A 19,250-nucleotide genomic window follows, 5' to 3' on the forward strand; every position below is an offset into this window, starting at 1 on the left:
AGATGCTGTCAGACCTGCTGAAACTTTCCATCACTTTCTGTTTTTGTTTCAGGTTACAGGGTCCACAGTATTTTGCCTTTATCTTTGCTGAATGGCCTTCTCCTGTGCTGCGACAGTTCTGCAACTCACGGCCACCTTGGTTTGTTCCTGGGATTGACTTCTACTTGGCAAGATTCAACTTTGCCAAGATGGCCAGCACGTGCTTGCACACGAAGATCACTCACACAACACACACACGCGCGCGCGCGTGCGCAATCCTGGCCTTTCGCTGCCTGGCGAACGGACAACGCACTACGCATGCGATCTGTCGTGTCGAAAGCCCGCGCGCATGCGCCCTACGGCTGCGACCACTCGGCCGTTGAAGGCACGCGCATGCGCCTTGCTGCCGGGACGTTCTCGGCCATCGGAGGCGCGCGCATGCGCCTTGCTGCCGGGACAATCTCGGCCGGACAAGGCGCGCGCATGCGTCCTGCGGCCGGAGGAGGGGGGGAGAAATTTTTTTTTGGCTGGAGCTTTGCAGCGAGTGGCGTTTGAAGCGTTCAGGCCCGAGAGTCGACACCGAGTTGAACTCGAGTGGGAAACGAAGCGACCCCCCTACCTCTCTCCATAACCACCGCCCTGTGCTGCGTCCCCCAACCACCCCCCCCTTTTACCCTCCTCCCCTCCCCCCCCCCCCCCCAATCGCCACCCCTCGGCCTCTCATTCCCCTCCTGCCTGCCCCCCCCCCCCACACACCCCCAACCCCCTCCCTCCCCCTTCCCCTCAACTCACCGGCAGAGCGGGAGCCATGATGTAAAAGTGAAAAAAGGAGTCGGGAGGAGGAGGAGGTGGAAGAACGGACGGAGAGTGTGGGAGAGGAATCAACCAGGTATGGCGGGGTGGGGAGAGAGAGGTGGCGGTTCGTTCAGTCCAACGGTTCCCCGGGGCTGTGGGAGCAGCGCGAGCGGCGCAGCTCGCGCGGGGGGGGGGGAGAGCTGGCGGGCGCTGCACGATCCCTTGGGTGGGGGTGGGGAACACTTGCTGGAGGTTGTACAAGAATGCAACCTTTACTGGCAGTGTAACTGCACGCTTCTTCTTGGGGAAGAGAGCAAGTGAGTTACCGACTCTTGTGTGCCAGCCTGGACGTGTTTTGCAATTTAAGGAGAGACATGCAACCACTCTAAAGGGTTAATGGTGCAGTGTGGAGGTAATGGATCAAGCTTGCTAATAATTCTTTTTTTGTTCTGAAGCAAATGCGTGCATTGTACATGTTCAGAGCGTATTGAACATGTTGCAGCATTGTTAGTCCAGGGAGAGAACTGAAGACTTGAATACAAAATCAGTGAATGAGATCATGTTGATACTATTCACAGCAGTGGTGCAGTGGAGGATAGCACAGGTTATGATTTGTTGGGGATGAGGGGTGGGAGGAATGTAATGTTGAAATGCAATTATTCCAATGAGTGATGTAAAAAATGGGGAGGAAAATGTAAAATGATGCATCTGAGTGACACTTGGCTACCAACAGAAGAGAGGGTGGTGCAGTTGGAAAAGACCTGCAGTGTGCTACAGAACCTGTAACATGTACTGGATAGCAACTGTATAGGTATGAACGAGAGTGGTAATGTATTATGGCATTAATTGTGGAAGAGAAGACTGGGAAATAAATGGTTTGTTAAAACAATTGGATAGAACTGGAAATAAGTGCATGAGAGAATTGAACAGAGTGACATCACTGAAACAGAGAACGTGCAGCAATAATTCTAGAATGGATGAATGAAAGATTAGGTGATGTGGTGGCTATATCCACAGCAGTGAAATTGGTGCAGTAAAGTCAATAGTGTGTAGAGTAGGAAACAAGAAAATTTCTGCATTTTTAAATCTCCAACAGCATTAAGGAGAGTGCTGTGAAAGAAAACGGAGAGGCTATATTTGGCAGTGAAATTCTGATGGCAGCAGTGGGATTATTAGGGAGAGAAGCGATTCGAAATGTATGAATGAGAGTGGGAGGTACTGGCAGAAATTGCTAGTACAGAGGAAAAAAGCTACACCCGAGCCATGGGGGAAGGGATATGTAACAGGAGGGAGGGATGTTGCTGTGTGCAGTTCCGAGAGCGAGCCAGCTTATGTATAGTACAAACTTGAACGTTGCATTAGAGAAAAGCTAAGGAAGGAAACTGGAAGCATATGAGCTGAGGTATTTTACAATTGATTCAAGAATATTGCTGCAGTCAGAGCCTGCAAGAGGATAGGGGGAGAGAGAGGCAAAGCAGAAATGGTGTATGATTATTGGTGTGGATAGTATAGAGTCCAGCGTTGAAAGGACTGAGGCTGAGAGGAAACATGGGCAGCCAGAATTGTATGAATGAAAGTGACTGTGTTTTTGAATGAAACGGTGAGGTGAAGGTGGATATTCATGAAAAGGGAGAAAGTGAGGTTAAAGCTTGAAGAAGAACCATATTGATGTGCTTTTTTGCAAATGGAATCCGAGCTAACTATGGTCAGTAGGTTTGTGGATTTTAATATTTTTTTGAACACCACTAAAGAATCAGTGACTGAGTTCAGGGGATGCAGACGAGCAGTATTACTGCCTGACGTAATGGAGATGAGCAAAACTTGAGCTTGTTGAAGCTTTTGGGAATATAATTGAACCAGATTGGAGAATGAGTGGCTAGGAAGACTAGAGACAGTAATTGTCCTAATATTTCTCGTTGACTTTGTGTTACCTTTTGCAGTGCAAACTTATTTATTTTTGCTGTTGACCTTGAGGCCTCTGATTAAATCATGAAAAATAACTTGCCGTTTGTTTAAAATATCATTGGTTTATTTTGAATCGGGGCACCAATTTCAGACTTTTAACTTATTTTCATACTCGTATACGGTGTGACCCCCACAAAACAGATTGCACCTGAATGGGTTTCTTTACTCATCTTTCTCATTTCTCCCCCTCTGTGCAAATATTTGGAGGTCAGAAGGGAATCAAGGAAAGTTGCGGTGTTGAGAATTAAAATTATGGTGTCAGCCCAAGGCTGGAATGGTTAGCGTGACTTTAACTTGCTTCATAAGCTTCCAATACAAGGTTCAGTATATAGATTTGTTGCTCCTGATTATTGCAATATAAATCCAAGGAAAGCCTGATTTACCCATGCAAAGCGCAAAGATTTGTGTGAGGGTCTGTTCAGAGTAGAAGCAAAAGACAGAATTGACAAAATATATAGGTCGATGAAAGCAGATGGGGAAATGGGTGCTTGTGAATATGCAAAAGAATTTCAGGAAGAATGGATGGCAGGTTCTTAAGTTTTACCTGAGGTCTAATCCAGTTGGAGCCAATAAGACGCAAGTTAGAGACAGAGAATGTACAATGAGTGTGCAATGAGCCTCAATTTTAGTTCCAAATTGGTATTGAATAACAGCTTAAAACTGCCCATAACAGTACAAAATGATTGGTGTGGGAGCAACACTCTAAAATCAAAGATGTAACCATATCATTGGAGTAAAGTTGAGTGAACTTTTGTTGGCTACACTGTCTTTCTCCAGGGCACGCCTCTTCCCCAGCACTGATCCTTGATCTTGATGAACTTTAAAAAAAAAACTTGCCATAGATATTAAAAAGCAATTTTCTGAAGGTTTGCAAAGGGGAAAGAATACTTGATTTAGGGAGGACATGGTGGCACAGTGGTTAGTACTGCTACCTCACAGCTCAAGGGACCCTGGTTCAATTCTGGCCTTAGGTGACTGTCTGTGTGGAGTTTGCACATTCTCCCCGTGTCTGCATGGGTTTTCTCCCATGGTCCAGTGCAGGTTAGGTGGATTGGCCATGCTAAATTGTCCCTTAGTGTCCCAAGATGTGTAGGTTAGATGGATTAACCATGGCCAATGTCGGGTTACAGGAACAGGGCAGGGAGAGGGCCTGGGCAAGATACTCTGTCAGAGAGCCGGTGCAGACTCTGGTGTTAGTTGTTGAGGGACATTTTTGAGAGGTGACATGCCTGTTTTAATGACTTGTGGATGAGAGTAAAGGACTAAACGAAAAAAAGACTTGCCTTTATTTGGGCTTTTCATGACCCCCGGACATCCTAAGATACTTTTCATCCAACGAAGAAGTGCATTTGAATTGTCATTGGAAACATTAGTAATTTGCACAGCAATGTTATTACTGAAGATAATGTGTATTTATTGATTGATACCAGCCAGGTACCGGCAGTAATTCCCCCTGCCCTTTGAGATTGTGCCAAATGATATTTTGTGTCTACCTGTGAGATTAGCCTTAGTGTAATGTCTCATCTGAACAGTTGCAACACTGATGGGCCAGCATTCCTTCCATGGTGCACTGAAGTGTCAGTCTAGATTTTTTGTGTACAAGTCTCTAGTGTGACGTGAACCTGCAACTTTCTGATCCAGAGAGGCGAGTACTGCTCCTTGAGCTCAGCTGACAAGTACTCCAGTGAATGCACTTCAGAAATTATTCTTGTGCATGTATGCAATAACAGATATTAAAATAGAATTTGATTTATTGTCACGTATCAGTATACAGTGAAACGTATTCTTTCTTGTGTGCTATACAGACAAAGCATACTGTACATAGAGAAGGAAAGGAGAGAGTGCAGGATGTAATCTTACAGTATTAGTTGGAGTGTAGAGAAAGGTCAATTTAATACGAATTGGTCCATTCAAAAGTCTGATGGCAGCAGGGAAGAAACAGTTCTCGAGTCAGTTGGTACAAGCCCCCAAACTTTTGTATCTTTTTCCCGATGGAAGAAGGTGGAAGAGAGTATGTTCGGGATGCGTGGGCTCCTTGATTATGCTGGCTGCTTTTCTGAGGCAGTGGGAAGTGTAGGCAGTCAATGGATGGGAGGCTGGTTTGCGTGATGGACTGGACTTCGTTCATGACCCTTTGTAGTTTTTTGCGGTCTTGGACAGAGCAGGAGTCATACCAAGCTATGATATAACCAGAAAGAATGCTTTGTATGGTGCATTTGTAAAAGTTGATGAGAGTCATAGCGGGCATGCCAAATTTCCTTTGCCTTCTGAGAAAGTAAAGGTGGTGATGGCTTTCTTAACAATAGCGTCGGCATGGAGGCATCAGCACAGGTTGTCGGTGATCTGGCCACTTAGAAACCTGGAGCTCTCAGCCATTTCAAATAAACAGAATTGTGTAAGAAATCCTGTAGTTGCAGTACCATGGGCAGATTTTAGAAGTATCTCCTGCCAATCTACCTTGAAGCTCAATCATTGACTCCAGTGATCAATTTTTGTCAATGATTCATGCTATAATAGTAGATGACAATGCGAGCATGATTTCAGAAATTTTTCAAGTTGAGGGCAGGTATAAGCAGAAAGCTGAAAAGATTATTGTTCGGTCAGCCATTGAGAAATCTGCACTAGAACAAAGAACAATACAGCACAGGAACAGGCCCTTCGGCCCTCCAAGTCCATGCCGCTCCTTGGTCCAACTAGACCATTCTTTTGTATCCCTCCATTCCCACTCCGTTCATATGGCTATCTAGATAAGTCTTAAACGTTCCCAGTGTGTCTGCCTCCACCACCTTGCCTGGTAGCGCATTCCAGGCCCCCACCACCCTCTGTGTAAAATATGTCCTTCTGATATCTGTGTTAAACCTCCCCCCCTTCACCTTGAACCTATGACCCCTCGTGAACGTCACCACCGACCTGGGGAAAAGCTTCCCACCGTTCACCCTATCTATGCCTTTCATAATTTTATACACCTCTATTAAGTTTCCCCTCATCCTCCGTCTTTCCAAGGAGAGCAACCCCAGTTTACCCAATCCCTCCTCATAACTAAGCCCCTCCATACCAGGCAACATCCTGGTAAACCTCCTCTGTACTCTCTCCAAAGCCTCCACGTCCTTCTGGTAGTGTGGCGACCAGAACTCCACGCAGTATTCCAAATGCGGCCGAACCAACGTTCTATACATCTGCAACATCAGACCCCAACTTTTATACTCTATGCCCCGTCCTATAAAGGCAAGTATGCCATATGCCTTCTTCACCACCTTCTCCACCTGTGACGTCACCTTCAACAAACTGTAAAAAGTGGAGAGCTAAGTTGGTCATTTGCTGTTGAACAATGTTGAACATTCGTTTGTCCTAGTAGGCAGAGTTGGGGTGGGCCGATAGCATAAAAATCCAAGTCATTCTTTCACCAACAATAGAGGAAGAATTATCTTGGCAACAGTTTATTGTTGTAACTGGTCATGAAGTTGAAATATTTTTAAAATCTAAATGTTTTTGTCATGGAAGTAGTTCAGGTAGATTTTTAAGAGAAACGGTAGTAATTTTGTTGGTGTGGCCTGAATCGTGCCAGCTACCAAAATATGAACTAGAATACTTTGTGGTAGCAATCAGATGTTTTCTAAACCAGGATTGTAGTGAGGTTTCTTTACAAAGGACTTATTGATAGCTCCTGGAAATAAATGAAGTTGTAGTTAGATAGTGAAATGTCAGGACAAGAAATACATTATTATATAATTATCGATGACTGTTCTAATTAGATGGCTGTGACTACAGGCATTGGTCCTGAGGCTTGTGCTTGCATTATTTATAATGCAGGGTTTAATGAGAGGATTGTAAGAATTTAAATTTGTGGATGTCACATTTGTCTGGAAAAAAAGAATATTCTGAGGAGGGTGATAAAGTTCAAAGATCTTATTTTATTTATTGGTGCCACAAATAGGCTTACATTAAGACTGCAGTGAAGTTATTGTGAAAATCCCCTAGTTGCCACACTCTGGCACCTGTTCACTTACACTGAGGGAGAATTTAACGCGGCCAATGCACCTAACCAGCATGTCTTTCTGACTTTGGGAGGAAACCGGAGCACCCGAAGGAAGCCCACGCAGACACAGGGAGAATGTGCAGACTCCGCACAGACAGTGACCCAAGCCGGGAATTGAACCCGAGTCCCTGGTGATGTGAGGCAGCAGTGCCGACCACCATGCCGCCCCTCTGTAAACTTATTTGGCTGAATAAATAAACAATATTAACATTTTAAAAATAACTGTCAAATGAGTACGCAAGTGAGCAAGTAGACCAGAGAAAATGCCAAATGTTGGAAGTATCAATTATGGAAACCAATTATGTTAAAGAGAAGATGAATGTTGCAAAATGCATTTGAAGTGTTGCATCACACTTGGAAACACTGTTATCACCATGTATCATTTAGAAAAGAATGACCTAAAAACCTGAACCATTGAGGGGAGTAAAGAAGGTTACCCTGGTTGCAATGGCAGAGGCAGTTTTTTTTCCCTGTATAGGAGATAGCTTGAATTCAATTTTTAAACTGTTGAAGGGGATCGATCAGGTGGTAGTCTTGTTTTTTGCAGAATTGAGACCTGAGGTTATCATAAGCTTAAAAAGGCCACAAGCTCATTTAATGTTGGTACCCATATTTTGGAGTTTACTTCTGCAATGTGCGCTATCTGAATTGGATGTTGACTTCAATGTAAACACGGGAAAAAAGAGTTGACCTGGAGTTAGAAGGGTCAAGGTTCTGTGAAAAATATTGGCTTGATTCTGTTCTGAGTGTATCTATAACAATCTGATGGTCCTTTTGTGCCTCTGTAGCAAATTGATGGCATTAGAAAAAGAATCCTTTTCTATAACACCCTATCGCATTAGCATTCAAAGCAATTTCTGGAGTGACTGTCAGAGTAGGCAAAAGTAACAGCCATTCTGAGCAGGTAGTCTGCCTGGTAAAGCAGTGAAATTAATGCCTACTGTTTATTTTGTGGTGTTATTGCTTGTGGAAATATTGGTCCGAATATTGGAAGAACTTTCAGCTCTTAAAATAATGCCGTGCAATGTTAAAGAACAATAGCAACTTGGTGATTTTTTTATTTTACTGACCTTTAATATAGAAAAAATTCCCAAGCTACTTGATGTATGCTCAGATAAAAATGTCTTCCAGCCAAAGGAGATATTAGGAACAATGCCTAAAAGCTTGATCAAAGGAGTGCCTTTAGGGTTGGTCTTAAATGAGGAAGGGATGGTGACAAGGAAGAGGAATCAAGGGAAGAAATTCCAAAGCATGGAGCTGAGATGCCTGAAGACATGGTTTTGATTTATTATGATACAGTGAAAGATATTGTTTCTTGCGTGCTAAATAGACAAAACATACCATTCATAGAGTACATAGGGGAGAAGGAAAGGAGAGAGTGCAGAACATAGTATTACAATCACAGCTAGGGTGTGAAGAAAGATCAGCTTAATATATGGTTGTCAATGGTAGGGCTAAGAAGTAGTTGCACTGGAGTTCACCACCAGACATCAAGTGTTCTCAGCGAGATGAGGAGCCAAGTCATGAAGGGACTTAATTGACTAGGGCAAGAATTTTCATATTGAAGCATTGAGGGCTCGTGTACTTGGGCTTTTGTATTGGTAAGATGAAGCTGATAAGTGTCTGTGCAATGAGAGTTCAAGATGTTTAATACTGCAATGGTGCTGGAGACCAGGATCTGACTTCAGAGTTAATAAATTTGTTTTGCATAATGACATGGAATTCAGTCGGAGTCTTGCCACAACAACCACGTCTGTTTTGTCAGTATAAATCTCTGATGTAAGAGGAGCTGGAAGTAACAGTAATTTAAGATATTGCTTTGTTGCATTGTATTGGTGGGATTGGAATGGTGGTATCAAGTGGAATGCAATCCTTTGTTAGTACTGATAATAGTACCAGACTAGAAATCGAGAGGCTCAGGCTAATGGTGTGGGTACATGGATTCAAAATCCACCATGAAATCTTGGTGGAATTTAAATTCCGTTAATAAATCTGGAATAAAAAAATGCTAGCCTCGGTAATCCTGACCATGATTTTACTATGATTGTTGCAAAACCTATCTGATTCAGCAATGTACTCTAGGGAAGAAAATCTGTGTCATTACCTGGTCTGGCCTATATGTGACTCCAGACCCACAGCAATGTGGTTGACTCTTAAATACTCTTTGAAATGGCCTAGCGAGCCACTTAGTTGTATCACAGTTACAAAATCTGCAAAAAGAAATTAAACTAGAGGGATCACCCAGCATCGACCCTGACACCAGAAACTACAATGGCAAACTGAGCCCTGTTGACCCTGCCAAGTATTCCTTGCTAACATCTGGGGACTGTGCCAAAATTGGGAGAGCAGTCCCACAGACTAGTCAAGTAACAGCCTGACAGTCATACTCATGGAATCTTATCTTAGAGACAACATCTCAGACATTATCAACTCTAGGTATGTTCTGTCAAATCGATAGGACAGACACACCAGAGGTGCTGGCACAGTGGTGTACAGTTGGGAGGGAGTGAATGCTGGACCCCATGAAGTCTCATGGCATCAGGTTAAATATGAGCAAGGAAACCTCCAGCTGATTACTACAGATCATTGGTGAATGAGTACTCCTCCATGTTGAAACCCACTTGGAAGAAGCACTGAGGGTGGCAAGGATACAGAATTTACTCTGGGTGGAGGATTTCAGTGTCCATTACCAAGAGTGACTTGGTGATCCAGAAGGCTAAGCCCTAAACAATGGTATGTGCTAGACTGGTCTATGGCTGGTGTTGTGTGAACCAATCAGAGGAAAATTGACCACCTCCTCCCCAATCTACCTGTTGCAGACACATCTTTCCACGACAGTATCGGTAGGAGTGACCATCGTGTAGTTCTTCTGGAAACAAAGTCCTGTTTTCACATTGTGGAAATCCTCCATCGTGTTGTGTGGTTCTACCACTGCTAATTGGGATAGATTTTGAATAGATCTAGTAACTCAAAACTGGGCATCCATGAGGTGCTATGAGCCATCAGCAACAGCAGAATTCTACACAACCATAATCAATAACCTCATGGCCCAGCATATCCCCCCACTCCACCATTACCATCAAGCCAGGAGATCAACCTTGGTTCAGTGAAGATTGCAAGAGGGCATGCCAGGAGCAGCACAACGCATACCAGAAATGAGGTGTAAACCTGGTGAAACTATAACGCAGGACTACTTGGAAGTTAAACAACAAAAGCCACATGTGAAATATAGAGCAAAGAGATCCCACAGTCAACTGATCAGATCTAAGCTCTGCAGTCCTGCCACATCCAGTCGCAAATGGTGGTGGACATTTAAACAATTCACTGGACTCCACAAATCTCCCCACACTTTGGGGGAGCCCAGTGCATCAATGCAAAAGTCGAGGCTAAAGAAGTTGCAACAACCTTCAAGCAAGACTGGGATGATTCATCTCAACATCCACTTGAGGTCCCCAACATTACAGATTCCAGTCTTCAGTCAATTCGATTCACTCCACATGATATCAAAAAATGGGCGAAGGCACTGGATAGTGCAAAGGCTATAGGCCCTGACACCATTCTGGCAATAGCACTGAAGACTTCCACTTCAGAACTAGTTGTGTCCTTAGCCAAGCTATTCCAGTGCAGCTACCCAGTCGACCCCAGCAACGTGAAAAACTGCCCAACTATGTCCCGTCCACAAAAAGCAAGGTAAATTCAACTTGACCAATTACTGCCCAATCAATCTACTATCAATCATCAGTAAAGTGATGGGTAATTAACAGCACTGTCAAGCGGCACTTACTCAATAATAACTGCTTACTATTGCTCAGTTTGGGTTCTGCCAAGGCAAGTCAGCTCCTGACCTCATTACATTTGGTTTTAGTCTAAAGGCAGTCAAAAGAGCTGAAATCACAAGGTTGGAGTGACTGCCCTTGACATTAAGGCAGCATTTGAATGAGTATAATATCAAGGTGCCTTAACAAAACTGGAGTCAGTGGGAATTGGGGAGAACTCTCCACTGATTGGAGTCACACTTAGCACCAAGAAAGATGCTTGCGGTTGTTGGATCTCACTCATCTTAGTCCTAGGACATCTCTGCAAGCGTTCTTCAGGATAATATCACAAGAACGCAAGAAATCGAAGCAAAAGTAGACCACGAAGCCCTTCAAGCATGCCCTGCTATTTAATATGATCATGGTTGATCTATGCCAACCTCAACTCCTTTTTTTGTGCCATTTCCCCATAGCCCTCTGTTCCTCAATCTATCAAATGTTTATCCACCTCCACTTTAAATACTTAAAATGATCCAGCCTCCTCCACCTTTTGGGGCAGAGAATTCCAGAGATTCATCACCCTCTGCGAGAAGAAATTTCCATGCACCTCAATTTTAAATGTTTGGCCCTTTATCTTGTAGCTATGTCCCCTTGTTCTCCCACTAGTAAAAACACCTCACGATCTACCCTATCAAGCCCCCTCAGGATTCTATATGCTTGAATACGGTCACCCCTCACTCTTCTAAACTGCAAGGAATAGATGAGCCCAACCATCTCCAGCCGTTTCATCAATGATCTTCCCTCCATTAGGTCAGAAGTAGGGATGCACACTAATTATGAAATGTTCAGCACCATTCGCGACCACTCATACTGAAACAGTTTGTGCCCATATGCAACAAGACCTGGACACACCAAGCATGGGCTGATATTTGTGCTAGCAAGTGCCAGGCAATGACCATCTCCAAGAGAGCATCTAAGTGTCTTGATATTCAGTGAGATGATCACTGTTCAATTCCCCACTATCCACATGCTGGGGGTTACTATTAACCAAAACCTGAACTGGACCAGCCAAGTAAATACTATGGCTACAAGAGCAGGTCAGAGTTCTATGGAGAGTCATTCATCTCCTCATTCCACAAAGCCTGTCAACATACGAGGCACAAGTCAGGAATGCAATGGAATACTCTCCACTTGCCTGTGTGAATGCAGCTCCAACAACAGTCAAGGAGCTTGACATCATCCACACAAAGCAGTCCACTTCATTTGCACCTCCATTAACCATGTTCAACACTCTCTCCCTCCATTATCGACACACTGTGGCAGCAATGTGTATCGTCCATAAGATGTACTGAAACACCTCACCTAAGGCGCCTTCAGCAGCACCTTCCAAACCCACAACCTCTACCACCTAGAAGGACATGGGCAACAAATGCATGGGAGCATCTATGCCAGGTTTCCCTCCACGCCACACACTATTCTGACTTGGAACTGTATCACCTTACATTCCCTGTCACTGGGTCACAACCATCCTGGAACTCCCTCCCTGAACACACTGTACCTGCACCACATGGACTACAGTGGTTCAAGAAGGTAGCTCACCACCACCTTCCCAAAAATAACTAGGGATGGGCAATAAAAATGCTGGCCTAGCCAATGATGCCTTCATCCTATGAAGTAAAACAAAAGAAGTGGGGGTGGTGCACAACTCCAATGGACATTCCATCTTTTTGCATCTGCTTTTTAAACGATTTCTCTTGGTTCTCACCCCTCTTCATAAATTACTGAAGTTCGTTCACATGAATTTGGTTGGTATTTCAGATTTTTAAAAAATCTTCAAATTTCAGAGATGTTTCCAGCTCTGCCTTTCCTTCCTTCAACACAGAGCAAGATTCCCAGCTAAATGGAATGATGGATAGTCTGTACTCAGTCATGTTGAGCTAGCACTCTTAAAGCAATGCACTGGTTCTTAAATCAACGGATTTAAGGGTGAAATTGGGTGTTTACCTGTTGAGAATTTTCCATATTGTTGCACTTGAATTCAGAAGACATTTTAATAGTTATATTTAAAAATTGTTAGAATGGGCTGGCCCTTTCTCATGTCATTGCTCTATACATCTTGAGCTAACCACTAAAAGTTTCAGAATTCTGTCAAAAAAGAACATTTTATATCAATTGATAAACAATTTACCAAAGTAAATTTGGTTTGGATACTCAAATATAAAGTGTGCACTCTGGCTGTAATGATGACTTCTACGTTGTACTTTCAGATGTCTTTTGAACATGAAGAAAGAATATGTAAATAGGAAAAGTCAACATAGCACAGATTACTTCCTGCATTTGGTCTTTATATAATTACTTAACATAGTAATAAGAGTATTATCAAACAAAAGCACCACTCTACAGAAACTATTACATCAGATGGTTATAAACTTGGTAAGATACTTTGGATTGCATTCTCTTTAGTTTAGAGTGCAAAACTTTTCTTTTTTTTTTAAAGCATTTAACGTGAGCGGTTTTGGGTCTTTGGCATGACCCAAACATTTCATACCTGAAACAAAGATGCCATTCTGCATTGTAAGTTTTAACGAATTGTAACCCCTCAAAGGATTATCGAATCCAGAATGCTTCCAGTAGTGTGGAAATATTTCCGATAATGTTTCACCATTAACAAATTAATGAATCTGTTATTTTAGGATTAGTAATCATGATAGAAACATTTAAAAGATTGAATATGCCACTCATGGCCATATAACAACCAGCTGTTTATCACTTCTTCTGGCTCTGTAAACACTCATTGTTTAAGTAAGATTTAATATTGAAGCCTGATATTGATGGAATGTATTGTATGCTGAATTTCTAAAGGAAAATGGGCAAGATAAACATTAAATAGATTAATCTGTCACCTTGGTGGAACAGTAGCTAAAAGGCTGACTTTCATAAGACTGGTTATGGCCACTGTTGCCCGTTTTAGAGCCTGAAGCATAGATTTTGCTTAGATACGGTGGCTAGAATTTTGTAATGTACTTGAACATTATAAAATAACATCTGATCATCTAAGTCAAATTCTCTCATTCTTTTTGAATTGATGGTGCTCATTCTAATGTATTCATGTATGGCGAGGTGGAGAGGAATTGCCTTTTGCAATATTCTATGGCCAGTGTTTCTAAAATGTGAGCATCCATTTGACATTCTTCCACAGCTGTTGATAAAAATAATAGGTAAGTTGTGGCCGTCATGACATATGTGCCAGTGACCTATGTTTCATGTCAATTATATGATCTCATCCACACTAAATTAAGGCGATTTAGTCTCCAAGTTTGAGTGATCTATGGTTGACTACTGGCAACAGTGAATGTGTAAAAGAAAATCTGAGATCATGTGACTGCTTGAGGCTTCTCAAGCTTCAAACTAATTTTATCATACTGTTAGACTTGCAATTGTGTCTATATATTCACTTTCCTCCCAAATGATTACTGTCGTTTTGACTAGCATTTGCAGTTTAATATTTGCCTTCTGCTTGCAATAATCTGGTAAGTATTCTATAACTTCAAAAATAATTACTTCCACAGCTAAGTAAATACTTTTATTTTCAGGTGCCTTCCGACCTCTGTTTTATCTTTAGGGTAAAATTTTACTCAAAACTCTAAAGTTGGGTCTTTCAATAGTCATATTATAATTTTTATTGTCCCATTGAAAATAAAACATCATCTCAAGGCACTTCACAACTATGCTTCAAGATAACTGACTAACCACCTTTTGTAGCATCTGTTTTAGAGGAAGAGGAGAAAGATTTATTGTAAGGGGTTTAGGAAGGATCTTGGAGGAGGGAATAGGAGTAGTGGTTGGGCTAAAATAGTCAGAGGGACAGAATCTTGAGGCAGTCTTTTGAAGGATTGAGTTGCAGTGTCTGTGCAAAACAATCATTAAATCAGTTAAGCTGAGTTGAGCAATTGGAATTGAGGGAGCGGGGCTGTGCATCATGCATAATTGGTTTGGAGAGGATAAGTTGGCTGAGAAGCTGCAAAAAATACAGGGATTCTGCACTAGAATGAGGAAGGGTACTGGGTGTGGGTGGATGGAGTTGGAGACAAGTGGATGATGTGGTAGAGAAGGCTACACTTTAGTCTTGCTTTGGAAGTCATGAACAGTGTACCCAAACAGGCGCCGGATTGTGGCGACTAGGGGATTTTCACAGTAACTTTGTTGCAGTGTGAATGTAAGCCTATTTGTGACTAATAAACTTTAACTGAGGGTTGTAGTTTCAGAGGTAGATGCTGTAAAGGACAGGAAAGAAGTGTTGACAGAGGTGGTTGTTGCCGATAAAAGGAACCAAGATCCTAGAGTAAATATTTGTATAGAATGAACATAGCAAAAGGGTTAGGTCATTTTAAATGCATCAATTAGATTATTTTTCAACCATCCAACCTCTAAGGAATACAGAACCAAGTTTGTGAAGTCTGCCCTTAAAAATTAAACATTTAACCTTGAATTGGCCACGAGTTCAAGCAACTTGCCATGTCTCCTAGTTTACTGAATCACAGCAAAGTGTGATGTATTGAAGCCATATATGGTATTTGAAAGCTAGGTCACCTGTGCACCAGGTATACAAGTTTGCATCTGTCTGACATGATGAAGATGGCACTGTAATCAAGGGCATAACAGTGGCAAGAAACTAAACTAAGTTGGGGGAAAAGGTGTCACAGAGGCGCTGTGGTCATTATGCTAACAATGTTAAATGGTTTGAAGGCTAAAGGAAATCTGAGAGTCAGTTTCAGAAAGGTGGCCAAAACTTTACTATAATGTTGGAGATTTTCCCTCTAGCTCCAATCTAATCTGGGTTGTGGAGAGCTGTGACCATCTTAAATTGTGGAGGTAGGCTGCGAGCATCTGTGCCATGAGTATCCAGTGTTAGAGTTCCAAATGTAATAGCCTATAGCTGAATGGACCATTATTAAACATGTAGTTGTTTTCTTGGAAGCAGGGTTAAGTGGAATGTTGTGGCTAACCATGAAATTAGAATAATTATCTCCAGTCGCGAGGTTGACTGTCAGCCACTTGTGACTTACCTTGGCCAGCCTCACTTGCTGAGGATGTATCATGATCACATGACATGTCTATTTCTGTGAAATGAGAAGAACATCTGAGCTGGTTGGACCGACACAGCAGAGCCACATAATACAGTTGTCAAATACAAGTGTATGCTTTGTGCTGTTTATACACTATTGGTATAGAAATTGGACTCCCATGTTCACTTATTATAAACCTAATACAAGTTATGGTTTATATGTTAGGTTTTATGATGTATGTTGGAAAAAAGTCTTGTTGCAAATTTGTATTTGGAATCATTAGTATTATTGGGTGTGGGGCTGCCTAGTTTTATTTGCTGAGTGAAGGGAGATGAGCATCAGCAGTTACTCCAAACAAAAGATGATCATGCCTTTTTAATGCAGCTGATGCAAGACTAATATTAATGATCCTTGCAAACCAGTTCTGTCGATGTTATGGTATATGTGTTTTTTTTTTAACCAGGAAAGCTGATTTTTAAAAAGAAAAATCTGCTAACCAGTTGATATCCTGAGCATTTCAATCAGTAATGTAGGCATTGCTTGTTCTTGGCATGCTTTCCTTTGGTCAAAATGTTCAAATCCCACAGATTTTATTGTCTGATTTCTTTTTGGTCACAAAGTTGAGTGAAGTCGTTGTTGAAGAGAACATTTTCTACTTTTCCTCCGAATTGTCTGATTATTACAAACGCTTTTCGGTCTCAAAAATATGCCTCTTGCAGTTCACAAGTACAGCTGGTGCCAAATGCACAACTTCCTTTGTTGGCAAAACTACTAAATATAATTGGCCTGGCCTGTAGAAAACTGTCAGCTTTTGGTCTCCAAATCAGATGCTATTAATTGTGTGAGGCAAACAGTGGCATTCGTGCTAATCTGCACCAGTAATCTGATTGCTGATGATGTAATGGAACCTGTAATAACGGCTGGCATCCAGTGATGAATTTAAAGAAGGGTGTGATGTACCATAGTGGGAGAACAGACCAACCAATCTTCTTGAGGCTAAATCAGGCATGCCATTTAGTGCCTGCTGCAGAAGTGGAATTCAGTGACTTGCACAAGTTGATAAAAGCAAGAGCTTTAGATAGTGTTCGAATGAAATGAAGGAAGGAACAGTGTGACTGAGATGATTTCTGGAGCAGTAGGGTGAAAACATGTTCACTTTTATCTCCTTTAAATCACAATTGATCCTTCAATCTGCTTCTTAAAACTGTGCTTTCATTGGCATCAAAATGATCTCCCCCCTCTTAGTGTTTGTCATTGTGTGGAGTAAAACGAATGCTTCAGCATTTGTGGGCTTCAGAATTTCTTTCTTGCAACATATTTTTTTAAATTAATCCTTCCTTTTACTAATGGGTAGGAAGAGAATCTGAATCTTGCTGTGAATGTATTAGAATGTTGGACTTCCAAAGAATACTGAGTGGTCTGGATCTTCGAACGTCAAATTAAATATTTACATGTCTGCCAAGTGAGAAGATTTCCTTTCTAATAGGAAAAACATATTCACACCATGGTTTATATGAATTTCAAGCCACAATAATCTGTATTTAATTTGTTGCAAATTATATTTTGTTTCTTAAATTAGGGCATATATACATTCCAAAGAAGTGAGCCAGAATGCAGTGCAGTGTTATATGCAGCATTCATTGTCAGGTAGCTTTATTCTTAAGAGGAGTTTAGATTGTTTCATATGCCCTTTGCAGTGGTAACAATAGCCTCAGGCATTGAAAACTACAAATGAAGAGATGCGTGTTGCCTTAAACACAACATTGTAACAATCCTGTATCATTTTTTTCCTTAAGGAGGGTGTACAATAATATTCAGTTTATCGGAGATCAAGGTAATTGGAAGTTGCAGCTGATTTGAAGGACCAGAAGTTTGTTTCAATGTGTTTACTTCCAAAAAAAACTTTAAAATTTGGGCGGCAGTGGGTTAGTCCTTTTGTTATTGCTTTCTACTCCACGGCTGAGCAACGGGTATGGGGTTACCCAGTTGTGGTGCATTAGACCTACTGGCAACACCTTTTGTATTCGATCAGAAGCTACAAATGCTATGCACTCTATGGTTGAAATGTAATTAATTGCATTTTATATCGCTAAATTGAATTGATGTGAGCCGACAACACTGTCCTTTTGTGGAAAAGAAAGAATGATCTAGACTGAAACTCTTTGACAAAATTGCAGAAGCTGCAATTAGTGTTTTGTTATTCTTTCATGGGGTTTGGCTGTCACTGCCTAGGTCAGAGTTTATTATCCATCCCCTAACTGCTCTTGAGAAGGTGGTGGTCTGTTGTCTCCTTGAACCACAGCAGTAGAAACGCCCACTGTGCTGTTAGGAAGACAATTCCAGGATTTTGACCCATTGATAGTGAAGGAACAGTGTTATAGGTGAAGCAATGAGTGTCCCCTTCCCTGCTGACCCAGCTAAGGCATGTAAGAACTTCCTCTAGTAAAGCCCGATAATGCATGATTGAAATGGTGTCAATGAGTGTTGCAGAATCTTTTTGCTGCCACCTTCTGAAATATGTTGGTGCCTGGGGAGAAAATAGTTGCAGTAGGAGACATTGCTAGAACAGCATCTTCAGTTTTGAAAAGAATATTCAGTTCCTTGAACATGGAAGGGCACTAATAGAGGAAGCCAAACTAATTGGAGGCTGTCTTAATAATAAAGAAGTTTGTTCATTTTGAGTGTGATAAATCGGTGCGGAATGGTACACCTTGAAGAATCATCATAGATCATAGAAATCCTACAGTGCAGAAGGAGGCCATTCGGCCCATCGAGTCTGCACCGACCACAATCCTACTCAGGCCCTACCCCTACATATTTACCTGCTAATCCCTCTAACCTACGCATCTCAGGACTTTAAGGGGCAATTTTTAACCTGGCCAATCAACCTAACCTGCACATCTTTGGACTGTGGGAGGAAACCGGAGCACCCGGAGGAAACCCATGCAGACACGAGGAGAATGTGCAAACTCCACACAGACAGTGACCCAAGCCGGGAATCGAACCCAGGTCCCTGGAGCTGTGAAGCAGCAGTGCTAACCACTGTGCTACTGTGCCAGTAGCCGGAATAATGGATTAACTTAGGAAATTTCGCTTGTGCTACCTGAAGCAAATTCTGATCGCTCTATCTTGTCTAATCAATAAACAGTTCTTTTTATAGATCTAGTTACAGGATGCAGAAATTTCCGACATTTGCCAGCCATATACTTGGATTAAAAAACTGAGATTTACTATGCAATTGCGCATAAGAGTTAATTTAAGAAAATTCTTTTTTTTTAAAAACTCATACTTTTACTTGCCATGCAAGCAAACAAGTGCCAGGAAACAGATCATTTTAAGTTATCTATATTTACATTTGTGGGTATTAGATAGCTTTAAATAAGTTTAATTTTGTGCTGTGCAAGAAAGAATTAAAGATGCCTGAATGTCTGTGAATTTTAGTTTAATTTCAAACAGTGCCAGAATTGTAATTAAAGGTTTACGACGTGAAAACAAACAAGGTTTAAAGACTTGGCTGTTGTTTAGTGACCAGGGGCCTACACTGAAAAGCATAAGCACATAGAAATCATAGAAACCCTACAGTACAGAAAGAGGCCTTTCGGCCCATCGAGTCTGCACCGACCACAATCCCAACCAGGCCCTACCCCCATATCC

General features: G+C 41.9%; 1 protein-coding gene across 6 annotated transcripts in view; it reads left to right on the top strand.

Moving 5' to 3' along the window:
- The first annotated feature begins 456 nt into the window (after positions 1-456).
- The window catches only part of ptpn4a (protein tyrosine phosphatase non-receptor type 4a), a 233,746-nt gene continuing 214,952 nt past the window's right edge, over positions 457-19,250 (top strand). For 3 of the 6 annotated variants that reach the window (XR_013499489.1, XM_078227896.1, XM_078227897.1), the window contains exon 1: positions 457-868. The gene's annotated coding sequence lies outside the window, so the exon portion shown is untranslated. The remainder of the gene's footprint in view (positions 869-19,250) is intronic. The other 3 variants (XM_078227899.1, XM_078227898.1, XM_078227903.1) reach the window with 1 other exon arrangement.

Source organism: Mustelus asterias, chromosome 14, assembly GCF_964213995.1.
Source record: "Mustelus asterias chromosome 14, sMusAst1.hap1.1, whole genome shotgun sequence".
Classification (NCBI taxonomy): Eukaryota; Metazoa; Chordata; class Chondrichthyes; order Carcharhiniformes; family Triakidae; genus Mustelus; species Mustelus asterias.